Source organism: Lycium barbarum, chromosome 4, assembly GCF_019175385.1.
Source record: "Lycium barbarum isolate Lr01 chromosome 4, ASM1917538v2, whole genome shotgun sequence".
Lineage (NCBI taxonomy): Eukaryota > Viridiplantae > Streptophyta > Magnoliopsida > Solanales > Solanaceae > Lycium > Lycium barbarum.
This window is the reverse complement of record NC_083340.1, coordinates 82,596,323-82,610,381: the sequence shown is the minus strand read 5'-3', so window position 1 is coordinate 82,610,381 and position 14,059 is coordinate 82,596,323. Positions and strand designations below refer to the sequence as shown.

Genomic DNA, 14,059 nt, shown 5'->3' with positions numbered 1-14,059 from the left:
GGTGGAATTTTTGCATATTTTGTAGAATGATATGAAATACTTTCGAATTGTATTTGAATTATCTTAAATTAGTAAATGAATATGAAAACGTTGATATTGGTTTGAAAGTGTGAAGTTGGAGTAGAAGTTGTTGCATCATGTAGAAAGGAAGACTACTTATGTTAGAATGTGTTTTGTATCGATTGTTGATGCTATTGGTATTGCTATTGGTATGGTTGTTGATATTTTGGCCGAGTTAAAATCTCGGGGATGTTGTATGTATAGGGGAGATGCTGCCCAAATATTTGTAGACAAGTATGGATTTAAGATTGAAGTCCTAAAGTCTTATAGTTAACATTTGGTAATTGCGACGAATTGTAGATTTTGGAGGAAATGGGAATTGAATTTGGAAAGGCGCAAGGAGCGAATAAGGTATGTAAAGCTTTACCTTTCCTTCTCTTGGCATGTCTTAGATGTGATAGGCTTGGATACGAGCCTTGGGGACGACTCTACTCTTAGGAATCCGCGCCTAAATTTTTCCCTTTTTCATTCAGTAGAATTGAATTGAATATGTTATGAATAGTTGGAAAAATTGCCTAAACATCTAAAACTTGCACAAATAGAACCCGACTATCTTAAAAATCTCACAAGTGACGTCATGAAATGTAACGTACGTAAATTATGTATGCCACCTCACTTGACCCGAGGTGGGCCCACCATTCCCAGATTCTTCTTATTTGTTCCTTTTGACTTATTTTGGAGTAAAACCCAAAGGAAACTCTTGGCTACTCTTCTAACTACTATACGACAGTTGTTTGAATTATTTCGTTAAGTCCCATAACTTATTTTGAAATATGAAAACGATTTCAGAAAGCTTATTTTGACATAAACCATCGTGACATCCGAAAGGCCTACACTATGATTACCGCTCAATTTCTTTTATATGTATTGTGACCCAAGTGTGCCATCGAGTGTCCGTAAATGTGTTATATTTTATATTGCATTAGTTTCTCACTACTCTACTCGTGGATGCCTCAATGCTTCCTTCACTGAGCCCGGGCCAGGATATGTTATCACGCGTATTCCACTGCATTGTTCGCCGTGCCTCGATGTTAGGGGGCAGGTATACATGTACATGGGTTGTGGAGTATGCTGTGCCATGTACATATATTCTGATATATGATGATATGATATGATATGATATGGCCATCTGATATGTTTGATATGTGCACATTCTGATATGATATGACATGTTACGGAGCTATTCCCTACTCTGGAGTTATGCTGTGTTGTGGCGCCAGTGACGGGGTGGCGACCACGTTTTTATCCACAGTGTCCCATAATGGGGCTGGATATGGCATATGTTCTGACATGCATTACCTGTGTTTTGTGAGTAAGCATTTTGATATTCCGGTTATTGCACTTATTTTTCTGTACTCCCTGCTCAGATTATGATTCTGTTTATTGTGTCTCATGCTTTACATACTCAGTACATATTCCGTACTGACCCCCTTTCTTCGGGGGCTGCGTTTCATGCCGCGCAGGTACACCCAGATGATGTGAAGTTGTTATAGAGGATGTTCTAACAGAGTTGGCAAGCTCCATTTGCTCCTGGAGCGCTGCCGAGTCAGAGTTTGTTTGTATGCTTTCTGGATTGATGTTAGAGACTTTGCAGACAGAGTCGTGGGTATAGTATGTCAGTTGTGTATGCGGCTTCATCAGCCGATATGTCCTTCTATATTATGCGTTAAATTATGTATGATCATAGATTCTGTTTGATTTGGAAAACATCGAACAAGAATATTTTGAAAGTTTATTGTGTATTTTATTTTATTTTATTTAAAAGCCTAACAAGATTTTGTATGTCCTAAAGGTCTGTGGGTTCGCTCGACTCCGGATATGGGGCCGGGTGCCTATCACACCCTAGTGGAATTGGGGTGTGACAAAAAGCTCGAGACCCTTTTGACTTTAGCCCCAATTCTAGCATTAGCCATGGAGGGTAAGGATTTCTCATTCTATTGTGATGCATCCTGTGTGGGTTTGTGTCACGACCCAAATTGATGGGCCATAACAAGTGCCCGACCATTGCTGGTCAAGCACTCCTATGCCTACATTTACCTCTCACTGACTATCCTGGGCCCATACACAATCTGTAACTGAGTTGGACTGTCTCCCGAACAATCAACATAAGAAACACCATACCGGGAATTCACGGCCAACTTATACATATAAGTATAAACACTGAGAATAACAGTGCGAGCCGATTTGGCTGCCACACGTATATACTATACAACAAAATAAGTGTTGACGGGACTGCATAACAACACGAATACCTATCACTGTCTACAGACCTCTATGGAGTACAAACTGTAGAAATGACGGGACAAGGCCCTGCAGTACCCATACATGTACGTAACCGAATAGCATACCAAAAGGGGTGTAGCTCCGGATCAATGGAGCGTACTGACTGCTGCTGAGGAGAGATCCTACTGCTGTGAATCATCCGACTGGCTACCTGATCCTGCGGGCATGAACGCAGCGTCCACAAGAAGGGACGTCAGTACGAGTAATGTACTGAGTATGTAAGGCATGAATGTTAACATGATAATATGTACAGAACATGAACAACAACATAATAAGGAAATATGGAAAATATAAGAAAAAAGTATGACTGTAACTGCTTGCCTCTTAAGGCGGAATCATGCATGCTCACTTTTACCTTCAAAACATATCACCCATACATACATAAACTGTCTGAATCAAATAACATCATTAGCCCGCGTCCCGGGTAATCATCTCACGCCGTCCACTAGTGGTGCTGGTCGTGCCATATAGACACGGTGTTATTATCATCATCCATAAGCCGCCCACTATGCTCAGCGTAGTGGTACTGCCCGGCCATATAGGCACAGTGTAATCATCCATAAGCCGCCCACTACGCCCAGCGTAGTGGTGCAGCCCGGCCGTATAGGCGCGGTGTAATCATCACAACATAAGCATGCATAAGAGCCCAATCATAAGCTATAACTCCATCGGAGTGACGTAAGGTCGGCAAACCTCCGATTGTATTATGGAATAATCATGATCGGCGTATCTCACCTTGAAGGGACGAGCATTATAAGGTGAGACTGTCACTGAAAAATAACATCAAGGGAAAACATAGAGTAAGATCATCAGTATCATAAAGCATCAATTCATACACTTTGGACCTTTTAGAAATAGAGTCATCATCTATGAATAAAATTGAGAAATCAAGAAATAGCTCAACATTCTTATATCGTCATTGAAATCGTAAACTTAGAACCTTTAAACCCGGAATTATGATCATCATAATCAAGTAGGAAAATATTCTCATCTTTGACATCATCATTATGATTGTGAAAACAGGTTCATCGTTGTTACCATAAGAGCTCACAGAGCCATAAATCTCTGATTTAGAAAATACAAGCATTTTGGAAAACAACTATGACTTATTAGGAAAGGAATGATGCCTTGGAGTCATAAACATCTAACTTTTGAAAACAAGGAAGATATGGAAACATTTATGAAGCCATAACATCGGAATCATGCCTTTGAAAGAAAGGGACGAGCCTTAACATACCTGTTCAGCCTCCAATTCTCTACACTTATTCGTCCGAGCTTGCAAGTCTACATTTAAGAGGATTCACACAATCGTTAGACTCATCGTAGTATATTTGTGGTAAGCTTTCAAGTCAAACTATTTTATATCCTGCTGAAAATCGGGCAGCATCTCCCCTATTTATATGCCTAGCCCGAAATCTCAAATTCAGCAACCAACAACAACAACAAAAATACCAACATCAATAACATCATTTCCAACACCAATATGTACCATAAAACAACCCACACGATGTTTTCCCAATTTCCACAACCAACCAACTCGTTATACAATTATTTAACGACTTTATCTCCGTAAAAAAACCAAAATTAACATTAATAATAGGATATTCATACCTTATTCTTGTTAAAACAAAGATATCTTCAATATCTACCTTGAATCCACCTCAAAACCATACTAGAATCACATCCATGCGTTTATCCGAGCTTCGATTAATACTCCTCGCTTGAAAATTGCTCACTTTGTGACCCCCCCTCTCTCTCTCTTCAATTTTCTAGAAATTTTTGGGCAAATCTGGTGAAAAAAAGGGGTTCGTACCCTTTTATAAGGGTCAAATTCGGGGGGGTCACTGTAGCATTTTACTGTAGCAGCACTGTAGCAGGTCGGTTACTGTAGCACGCGTTTCTGCTCTGTCAGCTGAACTTGTAACGTCCATAATTATCTACTCCGATGTCCTATCGATGAGCGGTTTGTTGCGTTGGAAACTAGACTCGACGAACTTCATTTTAGGATTTTGTTACACCTTAAAATACTCCATATGATAAGAGATATTCATCCTCCAAGTTAGACAAAAATTTTCACATAAAACATTACCCATCTATTCTCCAAAGTCGTACTACTCCATTTCTTCCACTCATTTCCTTATAAAACCTTCTGGTATACCTTATATACACCCTTCACTCATTAAATGTACTTGATCATGCTTGCTTATATTTCAAAGTGGTTTTACTTAACCATAACTCAACGTACTCATGTTTCAAATTTGATAAGTGCTTCTTCGAAGATACGGGGTGTAACAGTTTGGGTGATGTTTTGATGCATGAGGGTAGAGTTCTTGCCTATGCTTCCCATAAATATAAGATTCATGAAAGGAATTACCGTACCCATGATTTAGACTTGTTAGTTGTGGTCTTCGCTTTGAAGATCTGGAGGCACTACTTGTATTGTATCCATTGTGAGGTTTTCATCAATCACCATAGCCTTCAGTACATGTTTACCCATAGAGATCTTAATTCCAGGCAGCTCCGATGGATAGAGCTCCTAAAGGACTATGACATCTCTATTCTTTCTCATCTAGGGAAACCCAATGTTTTTACTGATGCCTTGAGTCACAAGGCCACGAGTATGGGGAGTTAGTCCGTTTGGTTGTTTCCGAGCGTCTATTTGCCATGGAGCTTTAAACTCTGGCTAATAATTTCGTTCGCCTTGATATTTTAGCTCTAGATAGAGTTTTAGCTTGTGTGGAGGCACGATCGTCCTTGTTAGACAAGGTTAGGAATCATCAGTTTGAGAATGCTCAGTTGAGTAAGATTCGAGATAGGGTTCTGAGAGGTGAGGCAAAAGGAGGCCATGATTGATTCTGAGGGTACTTTGAGGATTAAGGGGTGCGTGTATGTTCCTCGTGTGACTTGATTCATTTTATTTTGACTAATACCCATAGCTCTTGATATTCTATTCATCCGGGGGCGACTAAGATGTATCGGGACTTGAGGCAGCATTACTAGTGGCGCTATATGAAGAGGGATATTACCGATTTTGTGGCTAAGTGTGGTAATTGTCAGCATGTTAAGCATGAGCACCAGCAACCCGGTGGTGTACTTCAGAGGATGCCCATACCCTAGTGGAAGTGGGAGAGGATTGTCATGGATTTCGTTGTGGGTCTACCGAAGACCCTGGGTAAGTTTGATTTGATTTTGGTAGTAGTCTATCAGTTGACTAAGTCCGCTCATTTCATTCCAGATCATGTTTCTTATTCTGCGGAGAAGTTAGCCAAGTTATACATTCGTGATATTATGAGATTGCATGGGGTTCCTATTTTTATCATATCTAATCGGGGTACTATCTTCACTTTCCATTTATGGAGAGCTTTTCATGATAAGTTGGGTACCCGAGTGGATCTTAGTACAGCTTTTCAGCCCCAAATCAATGGGTAGTCCGAGCGGACCATCCAGGTGCTCGAGGATATGTTGAGGGCTTGCATTATAAACTTTGGTGGTCATTGGGATCTGTACTTGCCATTGGCAGGGTTTGCGTACAACAACAATTATCACTCGAGTATCGACATGGCGCCTTTTGAGGGTTGTATGGTAGGAGATATAGATCTCTGGTTGGTTGGTTTGATGCATTTGAGGTTCGACCCTTGGGGTACGGATCTATTGAGAGAGTCTCTTGAGAAAGTGAGGGTCATTCAGGCTAAGCTTTTGGCAGCTGAGAGTCGACAGAAGATGTATGAGCACTGGAAGGTCCGAGATTTAAAGTTCACTGTTGGTGATCATATTCTATTGAAGATTTCACCCATGAAGGGTGTCATAAGATTTGGGAAGAGAGGTAATGTGAGTCCGAGGTATATTGGGCCATTTGAGATCCCTGATCGTGTGGGCGATATTGCTTATGAGCTGGCCTTGCCACCAGGCTTGGAAGGCGTTCGTCCAGTTTTTCATGTGTCTATGCCGAAGAAATATCATGTCGATGATACTTAAATTGTTCGTTGGGACTCGGTATTGCTTGATGAGAATTTGACTTACAAGGAGGAGCCTATTGCGATTTTGGATAGGCAGGTTTGAAAGTTGAGGTCTAAGGAGATAGCTTCTGTGAAGGTGCAATGGAAGCATCATCCTATTGAGGAGGCCACTTGGGAGGCTGAGTCCGACATGTGTAGCCGATATCCTCAGTTGTTTACCGATTCAGGTACTTTTTCGTTCTTTTCCTTTCGTCGCTTGCGGATGAGCGATGGTTTAATTGGTATCTGATGTAACGACCCGTTTGGTCGTTATAGTTTTTTCAGCACTTTTGACCATTCCCCAAGCTTGTTTAGCTCATATTTGACCCAAAAGCACTGTTGACACACTTTTCGAGGTCTTTGGATTTGATTTGGTGACTTTGTGGGAAGTTTGGACTTAAAGCATAAAAGAGTTGACTCAAAGTTGACTTTTTGTTAAACGGACCTTTTTCGGGAATTCGTCGATTCTGAGATGTCCGGATGGTCTTTTAGAACTTGTGCATATATTCGGTTCAGTTCCCAATGCACTCGGGTGCATTTTGAAACTTGGGTTGGGAGGTTCGGTTCCCAATGCACTTAGTTCCCTATGGGTTCTATAATACAAGTTATGAACTATTATGCTTAATATCATGAAAATCCTACATGCCTACACGTTTTCATGCAAGTATATTATATAACTATATTCATGTTATAATACAAGTCATTTTATGAAATTCATAGGCTTCTTAGCCAACTATATCATGTCCATGTTTTTGGGAGTTGCACAAATTACCGAGAAGGTTTTATACTTGAAACTATGTTTTCCAGCGTAGGATAAGGATCGGTCGGCCGCCCAGTTAGGACGATTCCTTCATATTGTCCCCATAGAGGGATTTGGATCCATTCATGTCATGTTCATGTCTTGTACCCCAACAAGGTACAAGATGGCTTAGCTGATCGGGCATAGATCAGACGCACGTACTAACGTGGTGGTTTCATGTCGGTTACATTAATGCTCTCCCACATATATTTTTACTCATGTTATATATATATATTCATGTTCATGTTCATGTTCATGACCAGGCTACAATTTCAGTTCTTATCATGTTATTTCCTATGCCATGTTTATTTCACAAAGTTGCTTTACATGCCAGTACATTTAGTGTGCTAATGTCCCTTTTCTATTTCCCGGAGGCCTGCATTTCACGATACAGATACGGGCTTGCAGGATGACACATCTTCCCAGTAGGACATTACATATATCAGTTGTTGGTGAGCCTCATCTTTTTCGGGGTCTTGTCACTATTTACTTTTATGATAGTTATGCAGTTACGGTATGTTGGGGGCTTTGTCCTAGTAATCATGTTTAGCAGTTCAGACTCATATTAGAGGTTTCATAGACTAGTCAGTTATGTTATGCAAATATTTAGAGTCGTCTAGCCATTTTGGCTTATTATTATTATGATGTTATGATATTTTCAGACTTACGATTTGTGGTCTCACGCGTTACTTAAATTATGCATGCTCATAGTTTATTCTGCATCAGTTCATGCCCATGTTGGGTCAGCACGCCATGTGGTTCGCTCGGTCACATGCAGTCAACCATCAAGTGCCTTGTTACGCCCAGGCCATGGTTCGGGGCGTGACAATTAAACGGAGTGAAATATGTATTTTCTACAAGTCAAAATGATTTTTTTTAAAATTATTTAGTTAATATTTTTGCCATTTCATTTGGAAATTAATTTACATATTTTGCAATAATTATGAGATATTTGCTAAACTTAATTAAGGGAATAATTTTAAACAATTGTTTATTTGATTGTTTAAATTATCAGAAATCAATTAGCAAACAATTTACTCTGTTTAATTCAAGAAAATTGATTAATGAGATAATATAACCATTTCACTTGTAAAATATTAATTTCTGCATAATCAAGTAAATCCTAATTGAGTTAGATAAATAATTGTGATTATATTTGTAAATCACTTATTATGTGTTTAAATACGGCTACAATTGAAATAATCAATTGATTAGTCAGTTAGGGCCATAATTGAAATGACCAACCTCATGGTTTGATTCAATTAAGGCCATGTTTGCAAATCAGGACTATTTTATGGAATTAGTCATATTTTTTAAAAATTAATTGATTACATTGTTAAAACTTGGCTATATTTGAAACGGTTTTAATTGATAAGATATTTTATTTATTTGGTTGTGGGCATCTTAGTCAATTACATATCTGCCCCGATATGCATATATACATAAATATACGCGGATATATGCATATATACATAAATATACGTGGATATATGCATATATACATAAGTATACGCGGATATACACACATATCCGCGTATATCATGTATATGTATTGGGCCTGTTTATTTATCTTTTCAAACTAGCTGACCCCAGGCCCAAAGGACCGAGACCCAACCCAGGTCTGCAAGTAAAGGGGTGATACCCCCTCTTTACTTCTCATTTTTTTTCCTTCCACCAAACAACCCCTAGAGAGTTCTAAAGGTTTCACAAGGAAACCCTAGCGCCGCCACCCCTCTCCACACCCTCTCTCCTACGTCACTGACGTCGAAAATGGAAAAAATAGGGGCTCGCTTCATTGCTTTTGCAATGCCATGGCCGAGAATGCCCGAAGCATCAATTGCTCTACCAGTTCTCAACCATTTCTACCTATACCTAACCCCAAATAGGGTATTATTTTCCCTCTTTTTACCTTTTCTGCTCTATAACGTTCACTTTCCAATTGTGACGGGGTTGCATCAAGATCAGCTCTTAGTCCATTTTTATTTTCCTTGGTGATGGATTGTCACGACCCAACCCCGTAGGCTATGACTAGTGCCCGATCTGGGCACTCAAACGCATTCTAGTATATGGCAGAAGCCAACAAGGCTTTATTTCAAATTTAGTTAATTTCCAGAAAAATTTCGGCAGAGTTTCCTTTGTTTTACGGACTATCCAATATACCCTGCACGCAGAAAATACCAACAAAGGCCACACAGGGCCCACAAAAGCAGCATTTAACATATACGGACCGGCCGCCGCGGCGAATGGAATCGCCCAAACACGACATATACATACATCTGTACAGAAAGACCCCAACCCACAAACATGTCCACAGACCTCTAAATAGACCGACAGAATCATATGACGGGACAGGGCCCCGCCGTACCCATGAACGAGAATATACATATATAGAAGTGACAGACTATACCAAAAGATGGCTCTGAATAAAAGAGCGCTCCAAAATAGCAGAATAAGATCCTAAGCGGACGGATCAGCAAACCTGTCGTCGGTACCTGCGCGGCATGAAAACGCAGCCCCCGAAGAAAGGGGGTCAGTACGAAATTTGTACTGAATATGTAAAGCCTGAATTACAGAAACAAAATCATAACTGGTACAGAACGTACAGAAAGTAACCAGAAGACCCAAAGTATCAGATACATATTTTCAAAACATGCAGAGTGTGTACAGAAACATATGTCATATCAAATCCGGCCCCTACCAAGGGACTCGGCAGACAGAACGTGGCCACCCTCCCGACGCTGGTGCCACAACACAGAAGAATCAGAAAAGGGGGCATAACCCCGCATCATAATATGTCATATCAGATGGCCATAGTAAATCATATCAGAACAAGCGTACATGGCACAGCATACTCCACAAACCCATGTACGCGTATACCTGCCCCCTCACATCGAGGCACGGCGAACAATGCAAAGGATCACGCTTGACAACATATCCTGGCCCGTGCTCAGTGTGGGAAACATTGGGGCATCCACGAATGGAGTAGTGAGAGACTAATGCAATTAAAATATCATAAATGTTTCCATAGACTCGATGAGGCATATCAAAGACAAACCGATCCAATGAAGTCGGAAGGAATCATAGTAAATGAGTTTTGAGTATCAAAACAATTTATCAGACTTAATGGAATATTTAAAACAATGTTTGTTAGGTAATTAGAATGGTAGTCAAAAGAAATCATTTCTTTCAAAGACCGCTCGAAAGCAAGGCTTGAGTACAATAAGGGCAAATCCGGGAATAGTGGGCCCACCTCGGAACAAGCAAGGCGGTGGGCTCAAATTACATGTTTTAAGCTTATGGGGTCACCTACAAAGGTTCTATGGACGTTCTATAGCTTTCCATGGAGTTTAGAGAAAGTTTTCATAATTTCCAAGAAAGCATACCAAAAGAGTTTAATCATACTGAAAGGAAAAGTTATATTTTCACTTGCGGATTCCGATGGGCAGAAAGTCTTTCGAGGCCCGAATCCGATTCTAATACACTTAGGTATGCCAAAAGAAGGATCGGGGTAGCTTTACATACCTTTTTGGCTTTGTACACCTATCCAAGCTCACTCCCCGTTTCGACCAAAATCTGCAAATGGTCACATTTACCAATTGTGAGTTATAGATTCTACGAATTCAACTTAACTCATATATGTCTACCGAAATTTCGGCAGCACCGCCCCTATACATATAGCACCCTAGAGAATTCAACTCGGCCAAAACAATCAACAACAACCCAATCAACAACATCAACAACAACAACAATCATTATAAACACAATATAACTTAACTAGCTATCTTTCCAACACAATGTCATAAGCTTCACTTCAACCTTAATTTCCAAACTAATCTCAATGATTTCACATTCATTATCAATCTAGATCGTCATAACATACTTTAGAAGCATTTCATATCGTTTCCTCTAGTTATACACACGATATACATAATATACAAACTTTCCGCTAAAGTCATAATTCATCCAAGGCTTCTAATCTTTAGCATACATATTCATAACATGTTTCCATCTTCCAAATCTATCAATGATCATCATAATTTACGACCTAACAACTTCATTTTCACAATGTCGTAAAATCGTATTAAAACGACGTAAACTTCTACATTCCATTTCAATGCTATCTTACATCGTTTTACTTTCATATACCTTGCAAACATCACAACAACACTACTAACTTGTTAAACAAAATTGATTCATTCTCATTCTACCAAAGACACCCCACGGCTACATCACTATTTTCCAACTTCTATCAAATTCATTCAACTTTCATTTCCAATATGCATTTCACCCCAACCCCAACTAGAATATGATATAAATTCAACACATTATAATTATACACATACATATATACACGGCCACATGCCTATATACATACCCACTTGGTAAACTTCCATTTTTCCGTACAATCAACTCATTCCCACATACTACAACACAAACAAAACTTCATAACACAATAAAAAGGAATGAATCCTTACCTTTTTCTCTAGTCTTCTTCACTTGGATATATGATCAAATTGATGAAACAAGGGCTCCTTCCTCCAAAACAACTACACCAAGTTGAAAAGGGTACTCAACTTAGTAGAAATACCACAAAAGAAAAATTTTAGGAGCAAGATTTTTGGTGGGTGAAATGCTATGGCCAAACCCGAAACCCTTTACTTTTTTGCTCTTGTTTTGCTTTGTTTTGTTCTTCTTTTCAATTCTTGAACTTTCTAAAAAGGAAGATGACTGATATACTTATTTCACACATGGAGAATTATTCATTAATAAAGTGGGTTTGGGCCTATTTGGCCGGCCACCCCTTAATGTTGGGCCCAAATTTTTCTCTTCCCTTTTCTTGGCCCAATGGATTTAAATCCTTGTTTTACAATTCCTGAAACTAATTTTCGAAATTCCAATTTTGCCCTTAACCTTCCCCGACAATTTCACGTTAATATTCCTTCATGCACAACTCCTATGTCAAATAAAATCAAATTTGACCTCATTTCTCAAAAATCTAAGATATTTCAAATTGTCCAAACGCGTGAAAACACGGGATATAACATTCTCCCCCCCCCCCCCCCTTTAGAACATTCGTCCTCGAATGTTAAATTAATCTTATAGGGTCTGAAAATACTTTGGGGGAGTTCGTGTTTATAGACAGCACATATGACACACATTCATTATTGAAATAAAATTAAGCAAGGATTCAAGATTACCTGTGGGTAAAGGGAACAGATGAGGATATTTCTTCTTCATTTCCTCTTCGGCCTCCCAGGTCATTTCCTCCCTATTATCGTTCCGCCACAGCACCTTAACAGAGGCTACATCTTTGTTCCGGAGCTTTCTTACCTGGCGGTCCAAAATGGCTATGAGCTGCTCCTCGTACGATAACAGCTCCGTCACCTGAATATCATCCGCAGGGAATATTCTAGAAGGGTCACCAATGCATTTGCGGTGCATAGATACATGGAATACCGGATGTACCGCTTCCAAATCAGATGGCAGATCTAACTCATAGGCGACATTTCCAATTTTTCTAATAATCTGATAAGGCCCAATATAACGCGGACTGAGCTTACCCTTTCGGTCGAACCGCATCACGCCTTTCATAGGCGATACCTTCAGGAATACCCAATCACCAACCTGGAATTCCAAAGGACGACGCCATTTATCGGCGTATGATTTCTGTCGACTCTGGGCTGCCAATAGTCGCTCCCGGATAAGTTTCACCTTATCAACGGCCTGCTGGATCATGTCTGGGCCGATTAACTCTGTCTCGCCAATATCAAACCATCTAATAGGTGACCTGCACTTCCTGCCATACAGAGCCTCGTACGGAGCCATTTGGATGCTGGAATGGTAACTGTTATTATAAGCAAATTCAATCAATGGCAAGTGGTCATCCCAGCTACCTCTGAAATCAATAACACAGGCCCGCAACATATCTTCAAGCGTCTGTATAGTGCGCTCGGCCTGTCCGTCACTCTGAGGATGGAATGTTGTGCTCAGACTCACCTGAGTCCCTAAACCCTCCTGAAAAGATCTCCTGAAGTTCGCTGTAAACTGGGCACCTCTGTCAGTGATAATAGATATAGGAACTCCGTGAAGTCGCACAATTTCTTTAATATAAAGCCTGGCATAATCCTCAGCGGAATAAGTAGTTCTGACGGGGAGAAAATGGGCTGATTTTGTCAGCCTATCAACAATAACCCAGATGGAATCATACTTCCGTGGAGTGCGAGGCAAACCTGTAATGAAGTCCATATTAATGATCTCCCACTTCCACGTCGGAATTTCCATTTCCTGCAACAGTCCACCCGGTTTCTGATGTTCAATTTTGACCTGCTGACAATTTGGACATTGGGCGACGAACTCTGCGATATCCCATTTCATGCCATCCCACCAGTATAGGTATCTAAGATCATGGTACATCTTCATAGACCCAGGATGAACAGAATAGCGAGCATAATGTGCCTCGCCCATAACCTGCTGCCGAAGCCCTGCAATATCAGGTACACACAACCTGCCTCTGTATAGTAAGGTTTCGTCTGGTGTAAACTCGAACGTAGTCTTCTCCTTTTCATGGGTTGTATCTCTGTATCGAGCTAAAACAGGATCTTCATATTGATGCCATTTGATATCTTCCTTAATAGATGATTCAGAAGCCCCTCAAACAGAAATCCGTGTACCGCCAGAATCGGCCAGACGAACCCCAAGATTAGCCAACTGATGAATATCACGTACTATCTCTTTCCTGTCTGGCTGTAAATCTGCTAAACTGCCCATAGATTTCCGGCTGAGTGCATCTGCAACGACATTAGCCTTACCCGGATGATACAGAATATCCACATCATAGTCTTTCAGGAGCTCCAGCCACCTCCGTTGTCGCAAATTAAGCTCTTTCTGCTTAAAAATATACTGGAGACTCTTATGATCTGTA

At 40.2% G+C, this 14,059-nt stretch overlaps 1 long non-coding RNA gene across 1 annotated transcript; it reads right to left on the bottom strand.

The window, feature by feature from the left end:
- Nucleotides 1-10,656: 10,656 nt before the first annotated feature.
- On the bottom strand, nt 10,657-12,543 carry LOC132638460 (uncharacterized). The gene is made up of 3 exons (XR_009581746.1): nt 12,336-12,543; nt 11,613-11,684; nt 10,657-10,710 (listed from the first exon to the last, which is right to left on the bottom strand). It is a non-coding gene; the product is annotated as an uncharacterized LOC132638460 (long non-coding RNA).
- Between the last annotated feature and the right edge of the window lie 1,516 nt (nt 12,544-14,059).